Source organism: Gymnoscopelus braueri (genome assembly GCF_963280865.1).
Source record: "Gymnoscopelus braueri genome assembly, chromosome: 12".
NCBI classification, from domain to species: domain Eukaryota; kingdom Metazoa; phylum Chordata; class Actinopteri; order Myctophiformes; family Myctophidae; genus Gymnoscopelus; species Gymnoscopelus braueri.
Genome location: NC_137614.1, coordinates 321,734 through 335,038, shown reverse-complemented (window position 1 = coordinate 335,038; position 13,305 = coordinate 321,734). Strand labels below are relative to the sequence as shown.

Here is a 13,305-nt window from a genome sequence, read left to right as displayed (position 1 = left end):
TGGTTCTCAAAGTGGGGTTCAGGGACCCTCAGGGTTCCTTTGCGAGTTCTCCAGCATCCTTCTTCTGTCTGACAGCGACCCTGAAGTTGAAGGCTGGGCTACCGAACATGTTCCCTCTGAGCTGCCTGGTGTATTTCCTGGTTCTGTGCAGTTCCCGATGATGTTCTTTCCCCAGCATCACAGTTCTGTTAGAAAAATTAATATAAAATATAGCTAATGCATTAAAAAGCTATGACATTGATTAACATCCTCATCATTTTTATATATTAGTCAAAATAACACAAAGCTTGAGATCTTATTTCCATTGTGGTTTACAGTTTAGGCATTTAGCAGACGCTCTTAATCCAGAGCGATTTAGTAAGCAAGGACACAAGATAATACATCAATAATACATCAAATGTATAGAAATAGTAATCTAGTAATAACTAATACATACGTAAACCCGGAACTTATCATCAGCCTACATTGAAACTATACACACTATAGGATGCCAGGTCAACAATGACCTGGCATCTGTCTACATAACATGCTATCTAAGTTACATTTTAGCCTTTGCATAATCTTGCAAGGTCATCAAGGCTAGGGCAAGTGCTACGGGCTGAGGTGGAATCTGAAGAGGTGAGTCTTCAGATTACGGAGTGAGTCTGCAGTTCTAATTGCAATGGGGAGTTCATTCCATAGTTTGGGAGCCAGAAGGGACAAGAGTCTTGGACGTGTGGAGCGTTGGCCCGGATGTTTTAGCGAAGGTTCTGACAGCTTCCCTGTGTTAGCTGATCTGAGAGAGCGGGAGGGCTTGTAGGGTTGGATCAGGCTTTGAAGATACGGGGGTGCCATACCTTTGGTTGCTTTGTTGGCCAACGTCAGTGTTTAGTACTCTGTGCGGGCAGTAACTGGGAGTAGAGAAGGGGGGTGACATGTGAACATTTTGGCTGGTTGAAGACCAAGCGTGCTGCTGCATTCTGGATCATTTGGAGAGGCTTAAGTGCACATGCCGGCAGGCCTGTAAGGAGAGAGTTACAATAGTCAAGTTTTGATATGACTGATGGCTGGATAAGGAGCTGTGCTGAGGAAGGGTCTAATCCTTTGAATGTTATAGTGTGAACCTACAGGAACGAGTGATGGGGTCTTTTGACGTGTGTTAGTGGTGGTATAGCAGAGGAATATTGCAGAAAAATCTAAACCGTGTAACCTTGTGCCCAGTGATGTTTTAGGTTAATGTGATGTGTGAGAGAATTCTTATGAATGGAAATGGAAATTTATGTCTTACTTTTCACAAATGTCAACGTGGTTCCTTCCTGGTTCTGGTGACGTTCCTGATGATGTTCCTTGCCCCACGTCAAAGTTCTGTTAGAAATATAAATATCAAATATCATTAATGCATTAAAAAGCTATGACATTGATTAACCAATTAAAATAACTAAACCATAAAGTTTGAATTACTGATGGTTGATTAAATCAACGTAATTGTAAACCAAGCACATAGCCAAAGGTCAAGTTTACCCAAGTATTGAGGGTTCAAGTCATTAAATGTCTGGAAATAAGCATTGACATGAATCCAAAATATTAATAGATTATGTGTAAACAAAAAAACATGAACACTGATGATAGTGCTGTCAAACAAGTCTATGAAACCATCGATGAAATCTATGAAAAAGTTTAATTTGCAACACATTTATACAATATGTAGTGGGGGACCCTGCTTCACCTATTTCTCAGCTAAGGGGTTCTTGACCTGAAAAACGTTGAAGACCCCTGGCATATGCCACTCTTATGGGGGTGTCTACAGTGGTATTGAGTAACTAAGTACATTTACTCAAGTACTGTACTAAAGTACAATTTTGAGGTATTTTTTACTTCACTGGAGTATTTCCAATACTTTTACTTCTACTCCACTACACCTCAGAGGCAAATATTGCACTTTTACTCCACTTCAATTATTTGAAATTTTTGTTACTTTGTAGATTTGGATTGTTATTACATAACATACATTAACCACTTCAGCCCTATATACATTTCGGCCATATGAAAATGGCCGATCTACAAGCTCCATTACAATGCATTGTGAGCTTGTAGATCTGCTATTTTCATAACATTTTTAAACATTCGAAAACTTGTGAAATTAAGTACATGTTGATGCCAATACTTGAATTCCGGACTTTTACTTATTTCTGCATTGCCGTTGATATTTTTACTTGAGTAAAAAACGTTTTCCACCACTAGGTGTCTAGCACCAAATAATCATATATACTTTCCATAACGTTACATAATACAATACAGAGTGAACCATAGCACACAAATCACAATCAAAACATACATATTAGTTTGTTGCTAAAAAATACTATGCTAATAACAATGTTGTTGTGTAGCGTTAGCGTAGCGTTGCCGTTGATGCTAAAAGCTAAAGTTAGCTTTTTACCTTAGGCCTAAGGTACGGTGGTAAACAGATGTTCTTGCTGCTGCTCCAAAGCGGATTGCAACCTGCTTTAGGCTGGCGTAGTTATAAAGTGTGCGTGCATACGGTGCATACCATTAAACATTTCTTTTTTGATAGCATTCATCGAGTCTCTTCGCTGGTTCATAGCTCCCGACGTAACTGACTTCATGCCTGCCTGCCTGGGCTTCAGTCTTGGGAAGCCAGGGTGCAGATGATAGCTGAGACTACCTGCAGTGGAATACTGCCACCTAGCGTACCGGGTTGGGTATGTCACGGTTGGAGAAGAAGAGCTTGAAGGATTCGTCCAATGACGTCACTTACCCGCGCCATCAATAGACAAGGAGGCATTTGAATTATGTCACCCACTGCGCAGGGTAGGATTCGAAAATGAAAATGCAATGTCATTTGCTTTTGCTTTTTCATTCGGTCATAGAATGAGCACACCTGGAGATGAAATGTAAATGCTATTGAATTATACATTCATTTGTGTCTCAAAAAATGCATTTATTAGCTTAAGATGAAAAAGCAATAGTCTTATTTAATATACATTTTCAAAATAAACTTTTCATTTTAATATTGTCCATTATTTAGCAGGCCATTTTTGGAAAATTAAAAATCAAATGATTACATTACATTACATTACATTACAGTCATTTAGCAGACGCTTTTATCCAAAGCGACTTACAATAAGTGTATTCAACATAGGTAGGGAACGAAAACTACTAATCACCAGAAGTCTTTAGTGCATTATCTGCAAAAACAAGCAACCAAGAGTATACCTAGCGCTAAGGTAAAAGTGCAATATATCAGCTACCTATTTCCTTAAACAGATGAGACAAAATAGCTAAATCAAATGAGCATGAGCTAAAACAAATAAGTGAATCGACTAAACAAGATCCAATAAACAATCCAATAATCCAATAAACAATACAGCAATAGAAAACAAGCGTTCGTACAACTAGTTAACAACAAGTAGGTCAGGCAGAGAGGAAGGGTAGTGTTTCCTGAAGAGGTGAGTTTTCAGCCTGCGGCGAAATATGGGCAGTGACTCTGCTGTCCTAACATCAGTGGGAAGTTCATTCCACCACTGTGGTGCCAGAACAGAAAAGAGTCGTGACCGTGTGGATCGGCCAGAAGGACCCTTGAGTGACGAGGCAATCAGTCGCCCCGAGGTGGCAGACCGAAGTGGTCGGGCAGGGGTGTAGGCATCGACCATAGCCCGGAGGTAGGAAGGAGCTGTTCCTTTCACTGCCCTATAGGCTAGCACCAGGGTTTTGAACTGGATGCGAGCCGCTACGGGGAGCCAGTGTAGAGAGCGGAGAAGGATGGTTGTGTGGGAGAACTTGGGGCGGTTGAACACCAGACGAGCCGCAGCTTTCTGAACAAGCTCCAGGGGTTTGATGGCAGATGCCGGAGCACCAGCAAGGAGGGAGTTGCAGTAGTCCAGGCGGGAGATGACGAGAGCCTGGATGAGCACCTGGGCTGCCTTCTCCGTGAGGAAGGGGCGAATCCTCCTGATGTTGTAGAGCAGGAATCTGCAGGACCTCGTCACTGATGCGATGTTTGCCGAGAACGTCAGTTGATCGTCCAGGGTCACACCCAGATTCTTCGCAGTCCGAGTTGAGGTCACCACAGCATTATCAATGGTGATGGCCATGTCTCGGTGCGGACAGCCCTTCCCCGGGAGGAACATCAGCTCGGTCTTGTCCAGGTTGAGCTTCAGGTGGTTTGTCGACATCCACTCCGAGATGTCAGCCAGACAAGCAGCAATGCGTGTCTCCACCTGGGTATCAGAGGGGGGGAATGAGAGGATTAGCTGGGTGTCATCGGCATAACAGTGGTAGGAAAAGCCATGGGAGTGGATGACAGCACCCAGAGATGTAGTGTAGAGAGAGAAAAGAAGAGGACCCAGAACCGAGCCTTGGGGAACCCCAGTTGTGAGCCTGTGTGGTTCTGACACAGACCCTCTCAGCATCACCTGGTAGGAGCGACCCGTCAGGTAGGATGCAAACAGGGAGAGTGCAGAGCCTGAGACACCCATCCCCTCGAGGGTGGAGAGGAGGATCTGATGGTTCACCGTGTCGAACGCTGCAGACAGGTCCAGGAGTATCAGAACGGAGGAGAGAGAGTTCGCTCTAGCGGCATGGAGCGACTCCGTCACTGCCAGGAGGGCAGTCTCTGTCGAGTGACCCACTTTGAACCCAGACTGGTTGGAGTCCAGGAGGTCGTTCTGGTGGAGATAGGAGGACAGTTGTTTAAAGACAGCACGTTCGAGAGTTTTAGATAGGAAGGATAGAAGGGAAACCGGTCTGTAGTTCTTGATCTCAGAGGGGTCAAGTGTCGGTTTCTTCAGGAGGGGGGTGACTCTGGCAGTCTTGAAAGTAGAGGGAAAGTAGCCAGATGTCAGAGAGGTGTTAATAAGGTGGGTTAAGAAGGGAAGAAGTTCAGGTGCAATAGACTGCAACAGAGTGGATGGGACCGGGTCCAGAGAGCATGAGGTGGGGCGACTAGGTGATCTTTTATTTATCGTTTTATTTCTGTCATAGAATAAGCACACCTGTAGTTTAAATGCAAATTCTATTGCATTTTACATTTATTTTTGTCTCAACAAATGCGTTCATTATCTGAAGATTAAAACGCATTTCTCATATTTCATTTTCATTTTCAAAATTGCATTTTCCTTTTAATATTGTCCACTATTTAGCTGGGCATTTTTGGAAAATTAAAAATCAAATGATCTTTTATTTATCATTTTAATTCTGTCATAGAATGAGCAGACCAGTAGATTAAATGCAAATGCTATTGCATTTGACATTTATTTTTGTCTCAAAAAATGCGTTAATTTCCTGAAGATTAAAAAGCATTTGTCTTATTTCAATTGCATTTTCGAATTTGCAATTTCATTTTAATTATGGCACGTATTCGCTTCCATAGATAAGTGCCAAAAGGACACTGATACTAAAAAGACACTAATGCCAAAAGGACAATGATAAGTGCCAAAAGGACACTGATGCCAAAAGGACACTAATGCCAAAAGGACAATGATAAGTGCCAAAAGGACACTGATGCCAAAAGGACACTAATGCCAAAAGGACAATGATAAGTGCCAAAAGGACACTGATGCTAAAAGGACACTAATGCCAAAAGGACAATGATAAGTGCCAAAAGGACACTGATGCTAAAAGGACACTAATGCCAAAAGGACAATGATAAGTGCCAAAAGGACACTGATGCTAAAAGGACACTAATGCCAAAAGGACAATGATAAGTGCCAAAAGGACACTGATGCTAAAAGGACACTGATGCCAAAAGGACATTGATGCCAAAAGGACACTGATGCCAAAAGGACACTAATGCCAAAAGGACAATGATAAGTGCCAAAAGGACACTGATGCTAAAAGGACACTAATGCCAAAAGGACAATGATAAGTGCCAAAAGGACACTGATGCTAAAAGGACACTAATGCCAAAAGGACAATGATAAGTGCCAAAAGGACACTGATGCTAAAAGGACACTAATGCCAAAAGGACAATGATAAGTGCCAAAAGGACACTGATGCTAAAAGGACACTAATGCCAAAAGGACAATGATAAGTGCCAAAAGGACACTGATGCTAAAAGGACACTAATGCCAAAAGGACAATGATAAGTGCCAAAAGGACACTGATGCTAAAAGGACACTGATGCCAAAAGGACATTGATGCCAAAAGGACACTGATGCCAAAAGGACACTAATGCCAAAAGGACAATGATAAGTGCCAAAAGGACATTGATGCTAAAAGGACACTAATGCCAAAAGGACAATGATAAGTGCCAAAAGGACACTGATGCTAAAAGGACACTAATGCCAAAAGGACAATGATAAGTGCCAAAAGGACACTGATGCTAAAAGGACACTAATGCCAAAAGGACAATGATAAGTGCCAAAAGGACACTGATGCTAAAAGGACACTAATGCCAAAAGGACAATGATAAGTGCCAAAAGGACACTGATGCTAAAAGGACACTAATGCCAAAAGGACAATGATAAGTGCCAAAAGGACACTGATGCTAAAAGGACACTGATGCCAAAAGGACATTGATGCCAAAAGGACACTGATGCCAAAAGGACACTAATGCCAAAAGGACAATGATAAGTGCCAAAAGGACATTGATGCTAAAAGGACACTAATGCCAAAAGGACAATGATAAGTGCCAAAAGGACACTGATGCTAAAAGGACACTAATGCCAAAAGGACAATGATAAGTGCCAAAAGGACACTGATGCTAAAAGGACACTAATGCCAAAAGGACAATGATAAGTGCCAAAAGGACACTGATGCTAAAAGGACACTAATGCCAAAAGGACAATGATAAGTGCCAAAAGGACACTGATGCTAAAAGGACACTGATGCCAAAAGGACATTGATGCCAAAAGGACACTGATGCCAAAAGGACACTAATGCCAAAAGGACAATGATAAGTGCCAAAAGGACACTGATGCTAAAAGGACACTAATGCCAAAAGGCCAATGATAACTGGGGTTATGTTTGTAACCTATAAGTGCCAAAAGGACACTGATGCCAAAAGGACACTAATGCCAAAAGGACAATGATAAGTGCCAAAAGGACACTGATGCTAAAAGGACACTGATGCCAAAAGGACATTGATGCCAAAAGGACACTGATGCCAAAAGGACACTAATGCCAAAAGGACAATGATAAGTGCCAAAAGGACACTGATGCTAAAAGGACACTAATGCCAAAAGGACAATGATAAGTGCCAAAAGGACACTGATGCTAAAAGGACACTGATGCCAAAAGGACATTGATGCCAAAAGGACACTGATGCCAAAAGGACACTAATGCCAAAAGGACAATGATAAGTGCCAAAAGGACACTGATGCTAAAAGGACACTAGTGCCAAAAGGACACTGATGCTAAAAGGACACTAATGCCAAAAGGACAATGATAAGTGCCAAAAGGACACTGATGCTAAAAGGACACTAATGCCAAAAGGACAATGATAAGTGCCAAAAGGACACTGATGCTAAAAGGACACTAATGCCAAAAGGACAATGATAAGTGCCAAAAGGACACTGATGCTAAAAGGACACTGATGCCAAAAGGACAATGATAAGTGCCAAAAGGACACTGATGCTAAAAGGACACTGATGCCAAAAGAACATTGATGCCAAAAGGACACTGATGCCAAAAGGACACTAATGCCAAAAGGACAATGATAAGTGCGAAAAGGACACTGATGCCAAAAGGACACTAATGCCAAAAGGACAATGATAAGTGCCAAAAGGACACTGATGCTAAAAGGACACTAATGCCAAAAGGACAATGATAAGTGCCAAAAGGACACTGATGCTAAAAGGACACTAATGCCAAAAGGACAATGATAAGTGCCAAAAGGACACTGATGCTAAAAGGACACTAATGCCAAAAGGACAATGATAAGTGCCAAAAGGACACTGATGCTAAAAGGACACTAATGCCAAAAGGACAATGATAAGTGCCAAAAGGACACTGATGCTAAAAGGACACTAATGCCAAAAGGACAATGATAAGTGCCAAAAGGACACTGATGCTAAAAGGACACTAATGCCAAAAGGACAATGATAAGTGCCAAAAGGACACTGATGCTAAAAGGACACTAATGCCAAAAGGACAATGATAAGTGCCAAAAGGACACTGATGCTAAAAGGACACTAATGCCAAAAGGACAATGATAAGTGCCAAAAGGACACTGATGCTAAAAGGACACTGATGCCAATAGGACATTGATGCCAAAAGGACACTGATGCCAAAAGGACACTAATGCCAAAAGGACAATGATAAGTGCCAAAAGGACACTGATGCTAAAAGGACACTAATGCCAAAAGGACAATGATAAGTGCCAAAAGGACACTGATGCTAAAAGGACACTAATGCCAAAAGGACAATGATAAGTGCCAAAAGGACACTGATGCTAAAAAGACACTAATGCCAAAAGGACAATGATAAGTGCCAAAAGGACACTGATGCTAAAAGGACACTAATGCCAAAAGGACAATGATAAGTGCCAAAAGGACACTGATGCTAAAAGGACACTGATGCCAAAAGGACATTGATGCCAAAAGGACACTGATGCCAAAAGGACACTAATGCCAAAAGGACAATGATAAGTGCCAAAAGGACACTGATGCCAAAAGGACACTAATGCCAAAAGGACAATGATAAGTGCCAAAAGGACACTGATGCCAAAAGGACACTAATGCCAAAAGGACAATGATAAGTGCCAAAAGGACACTGATGCTAAAAGGACACTAATGCCAAAAGGACAATGATAAGTGCCAAAAGGACACTGATGCTAAAAGGACACTAATGCCAAAAGGACAATGATAAGTGCCAAAAGGACACTGATGCTAAAAGGACACTAATGCCAAAAGGACAATGATAAGTGCCAAAAGGACACTGATGCTAAAAGGACACTAATGCCAAAAGGACAATGATAAGTGCCAAAAGGACACTGATGCTAAAAGGACACTAATGCCAAAAGGACAATGATAAGTGCCAAAAGGACACTGATGCTAAAAGGACACTGATGCCAAAAGGACATTGATGCCAAAAGGACACTGATGCCAAAAGGACACTAATGCCAAAAGGACAATGATAAGTGCCAAAAGAACACTGATGCTAAAAGGACACTAATGCCAAAAGGACAATGATAAGTGCCAAAAGGACACTGATGCTAAAAGGACACTAATGCCAAAAGGACAATGATAAGTGCCAAAAGGACACTGATGCTAAAAGGACACTAATGCCAAAAGGACAATGATAAGTGCCAAAAGGACACTGATGCTAAAAGGACACTAATGCCAAAAGGACAATGATAAGTGCCAAAAGGACACTGATGCTAAAAGGACACTGATGCCAAAAGGACATTGATGCCAAAAGGACACTGATGCCAAAAGGACACTAATGCCAAAAGGACAATGATAAGTGCCAAAAGGACACTGATGCTAAAAGGACACTGATGCCAAAAGGACATTGATGCCAAAAGGACACTGATGCCAAAAGGACACTAATGCCAAAAGGACAATGATAAGTGCCAAAAGGACACTGATGCTAAAAGGACACTAGTGCCAAAAGGACACTGATGCTAAAAGGACACTAATGCCAAAAGGACAATGATAAGTGCCAAAAGGACACTGATGCTAAAAGGACACTAATGCCAAAAGGACAATGATAAGTGCCAAAAGGACACTGATGCTAAAAGGACACTAATGCCAAAAGGACAATGATAAGTGCCAAAAGGACACTGATGCTAAAAGGACACTGATGCCAAAAGGACAATGATAAGTGCCAAAAGGACACTGATGCTAAAAGGACACTGATGCCAAAAGAACATTGATGCCAAAAGGACACTGATGCCAAAAGGACACTAATGCCAAAAGGACAATGATAAGTGCGAAAAGGACACTGATGCCAAAAGGACACTAATGCCAAAAGGACAATGATAAGTGCCAAAAGGACACTGATGCTAAAAGGACACTAATGCCAAAAGGACAATGATAAGTGCCAAAAGGACACTGATGCTAAAAGGACACTAATGCCAAAAGGACAATGATAAGTGCCAAAAGGACACTGATGCTAAAAGGACACTAATGCCAAAAGGACAATGATAAGTGCCAAAAGGACACTGATGCTAAAAGGACACTAATGCCAAAAGGACAATGATAAGTGCCAAAAGGACACTGATGCTAAAAGGACACTGATGCTAAAAGGACACTAATGCTAAAAGGACAATGATAAGTGCCAAAAGGACACTGATGCTAAAAGGACACTAATGCCAAAAGGACAATGATAAGTGCCAAAAGGACACTGATGCTAAAAGGACACTAATGCCAAAAGGACAATGATAAGTGCCAAAAGGACACTGATGCTAAAAGGACACTAATGCCAAAAGGACAATGATAAGTGCCAAAAGGACACTGATGCTAAAAGGACACTGATGCCAATAGGACATTGATGCCAAAAGGACACTGATGCCAAAAGGACACTAATGCCAAAAGGACAATGATAAGTGCCAAAAGGACACTGATGCTAAAAGGACACTAATGCCAAAAGGACAATGATAAGTGCCAAAAGGACACTGATGCTAAAAGGACACTAATGCCAAAAGGACAATGATAAGTGCCAAAAGGACACTGATGCTAAAAAGACACTAATGCCAAAAGGACAATGACAAGTGCCAAAAGGACACTGATGCTAAAAGGACACTAATGCCAAAAGGACAATGATAAGTGCCAAAAGGACACTGATGCTAAAAGGACACTGATGCCAAAAGGACATTGATGCCAAAAGGACACTGATGCCAAAAGGACACTAATGCCAAAAGGACAATGATAAGTGCCAAAAGGACACTGATGCCAAAAGGACACTAATGCCAAAAGGACAATGATAAGTGCCAAAAGGACACTGATGCCAAAAGGACACTAATGCCAAAAGGACAATGATAAGTGCCAAAAGGACACTGATGCTAAAAGGACACTAATGCCAAAAGGACAATGATAAGTGCCAAAAGGACACTGATGCTAAAAGGACACTAATGCCAAAAGGACAATGATAAGTGCCAAAAGGACACTGATGCTAAAAGGACACTAATGCCAAAAGGACAATGATAAGTGCCAAAAGGACACTGATGCTAAAAGGACACTAATGCCAAAAGGACAATGATAAGTGCCAAAAGGACACTGATGCTAAAAGGACACTAATGCCAAAAGGACAATGATAAGTGCCAAAAGGACACTGATGCTAAAAGGACACTGATGCCAAAAGGACATTGATGCCAAAAGGACACTGATGCCAAAAGGACACTAATGCCAAAAGGACAATGATAAGTGCCAAAAGAACACTGATGCTAAAAGGACACTAATGCCAAAAGGACAATGATAAGTGCCAAAAGGACACTGATGCTAAAAGGACACTAATGCCAAAAGGACAATGATAAGTGCCAAAAGGACACTGATGCTAAAAGGACACTAATGCCAAAAGGACAATGATAAGTGCCAAAAGGACACTGATGCTAAAAGGACACTAATGCCAAAAGGACAATGATAAGTGCCAAAAGGACACTGATGCTAAAAGGACACTGATGCCAAAAGGACATTGATGCCAAAAGGACACTGATGCCAAAAGGACACTAATGCCAAAAGGACAATGATAAGTGCCAAAAGGACACTGATGCTAAAAGGACACTAATGCCAAAAGGCCAATGATAACTGGGGTTATGTTTGTAACCTATAAGTGCCAAAAGGACACTGATGCCAAAAGGACACTAATGCCAAAAGGACAATGATAAGTGCCAAAAGGACACTGATGCTAAAAGGACACTGATGCCAAAAGGACAATGATAAGTGCCAAAAGGACACTGATGCTAAAAGGACACTGATGCCAAAAGGACATTGATGCCAAAAGGACACTGATGCCAAAAGGACACTAATGCCAAAAGGACAATGATAAGTGCCAAAAGGACACTGATGCTAAAAGGACACTAATGCCAAAAGGACAATGATAAGTGCCAAAAGGACACTGATGCTAAAAGGACACTGATGCCAAAAGGACATTGATGCCAAAAGGACACTTTGGAGAAGCACCAGGGGGCGCTACAGCGTAGAAAGCTCAGGTGGGCTGCGGAACACGGAACCAGGCATGACTTTGGTTACACCTGGCAGAGTGCTGTCCTCTTAAGGGGCCTCGGTTTGGCGTGGGGGGCCCCGCAAAACTGCATCTTCTGCAGTTTCGACTTAGAAGAATTCAGGGATATAAATGGATTTGTACCCCCCTGTCCCCGGGCCGAAATTGGCTTATACTCCCCTGTCCCCGGGCAACTAGCGCCCGCGGCTGTGGGTCCAGACTCCGGGGGGGGTGCTTAAGAGTGGGTCCCCGGGTTCGGATGGAGAGCCAGGTAGAGGACTTAGCTGGGCTCTGGCTGGGCACCCCGGTGGGGGCCGGAGGCTCCCCGGGGCCGCGTGGAGAGCCGGGCAAAACCCCATCTTTCGCCGTTTTGACTTCTGGACATAGTCATTTTCACAGATTTTGACTTCTGGACATAGTCATTTTCACAGATTTTTCCACAATCCAAGCCATAGAGGCTGCACTGATCGATCGATCGATCGATTGATCGGTTTGATCGGTCGAACACTTAACCCCGCCACACGGGCCCTCCCCTACCCGCTCTGTGGGCGTGGCCTATCGCTTCGGGGGGTGTGGTTTGAAGCCGGGGGCGTGGCCTATCGGTGAGGAGGGAGTGGGTTGGAGCTGTGGGCGTGTCCTATCACCCGGGGGGGGGGTGGTTTGGAGCTGTGGGCGTGGCCTGTCGGCTTGGGGGCGTGGCCTATCACCTTGGATTGGGGTTTTAAGCCGTGTGCTTGTCCTCTCTCGGCGAGGGGGGTGTGGTTTGAAGCTGGGGGCGTGGCCTTTCACCATCGGGGCGTGTTTTGGAGCCGTGGGCGTGGCTTATCAGCCTGGGGGCGTGGCCTATCACCTTGGATTGTGGTTTTAAGCCGTGTGCTTGTCCTCTCTCGGCGAGGGGGGTGTGGTTTGAAGCTGGGGGCGTGGCCTATCACCATGGGGCGTGTTTTGGAGCTGTGGGCGTGGCTTATCGGCCTGGGGGCGTGGCCTATCACCTTGGATTGTGGTTTAAAGCCGTGTGCTTGTCCTCTCTCGGCGAGCGGGGTGTGGTTTGAAGCTGGGGGCGTGGCCTATCACCATGGGGGCGTGTTGTGGAGCTGTGGGCGGGGCTTATCGGCCTGGGGGCGTGGCCTATCACCTTGGATTGTGGTTTAAAGCCGTGTGCTCGTCCTCTATCGGCGAGGGGGGTGTGGTTTGAAGCTGGGGGCG

At 43.4% G+C, this 13,305-nt stretch overlaps 2 long non-coding RNA genes across 3 annotated transcripts in view; one reads left to right on the top strand and one right to left on the bottom strand.

The window, feature by feature from the left end:
- The window catches only part of LOC308096699, a 169,024-nt gene that overhangs the window by 30,153 nt on the left and 125,566 nt on the right, over positions 1-13,305 (top strand). The gene's annotated exons all lie outside the window — the stretch shown is intronic.
- LOC308096698 overlaps positions 44-13,305 on the bottom strand; it is a 160,547-nt gene continuing 147,285 nt past the window's right edge. For both annotated transcript variants that reach the window (XR_013934142.1, XR_013934143.1), the window contains exon 3: positions 44-185. This is a non-coding gene — a long non-coding RNA (uncharacterized lncRNA). The remainder of the gene's footprint in view (positions 186-13,305) is intronic.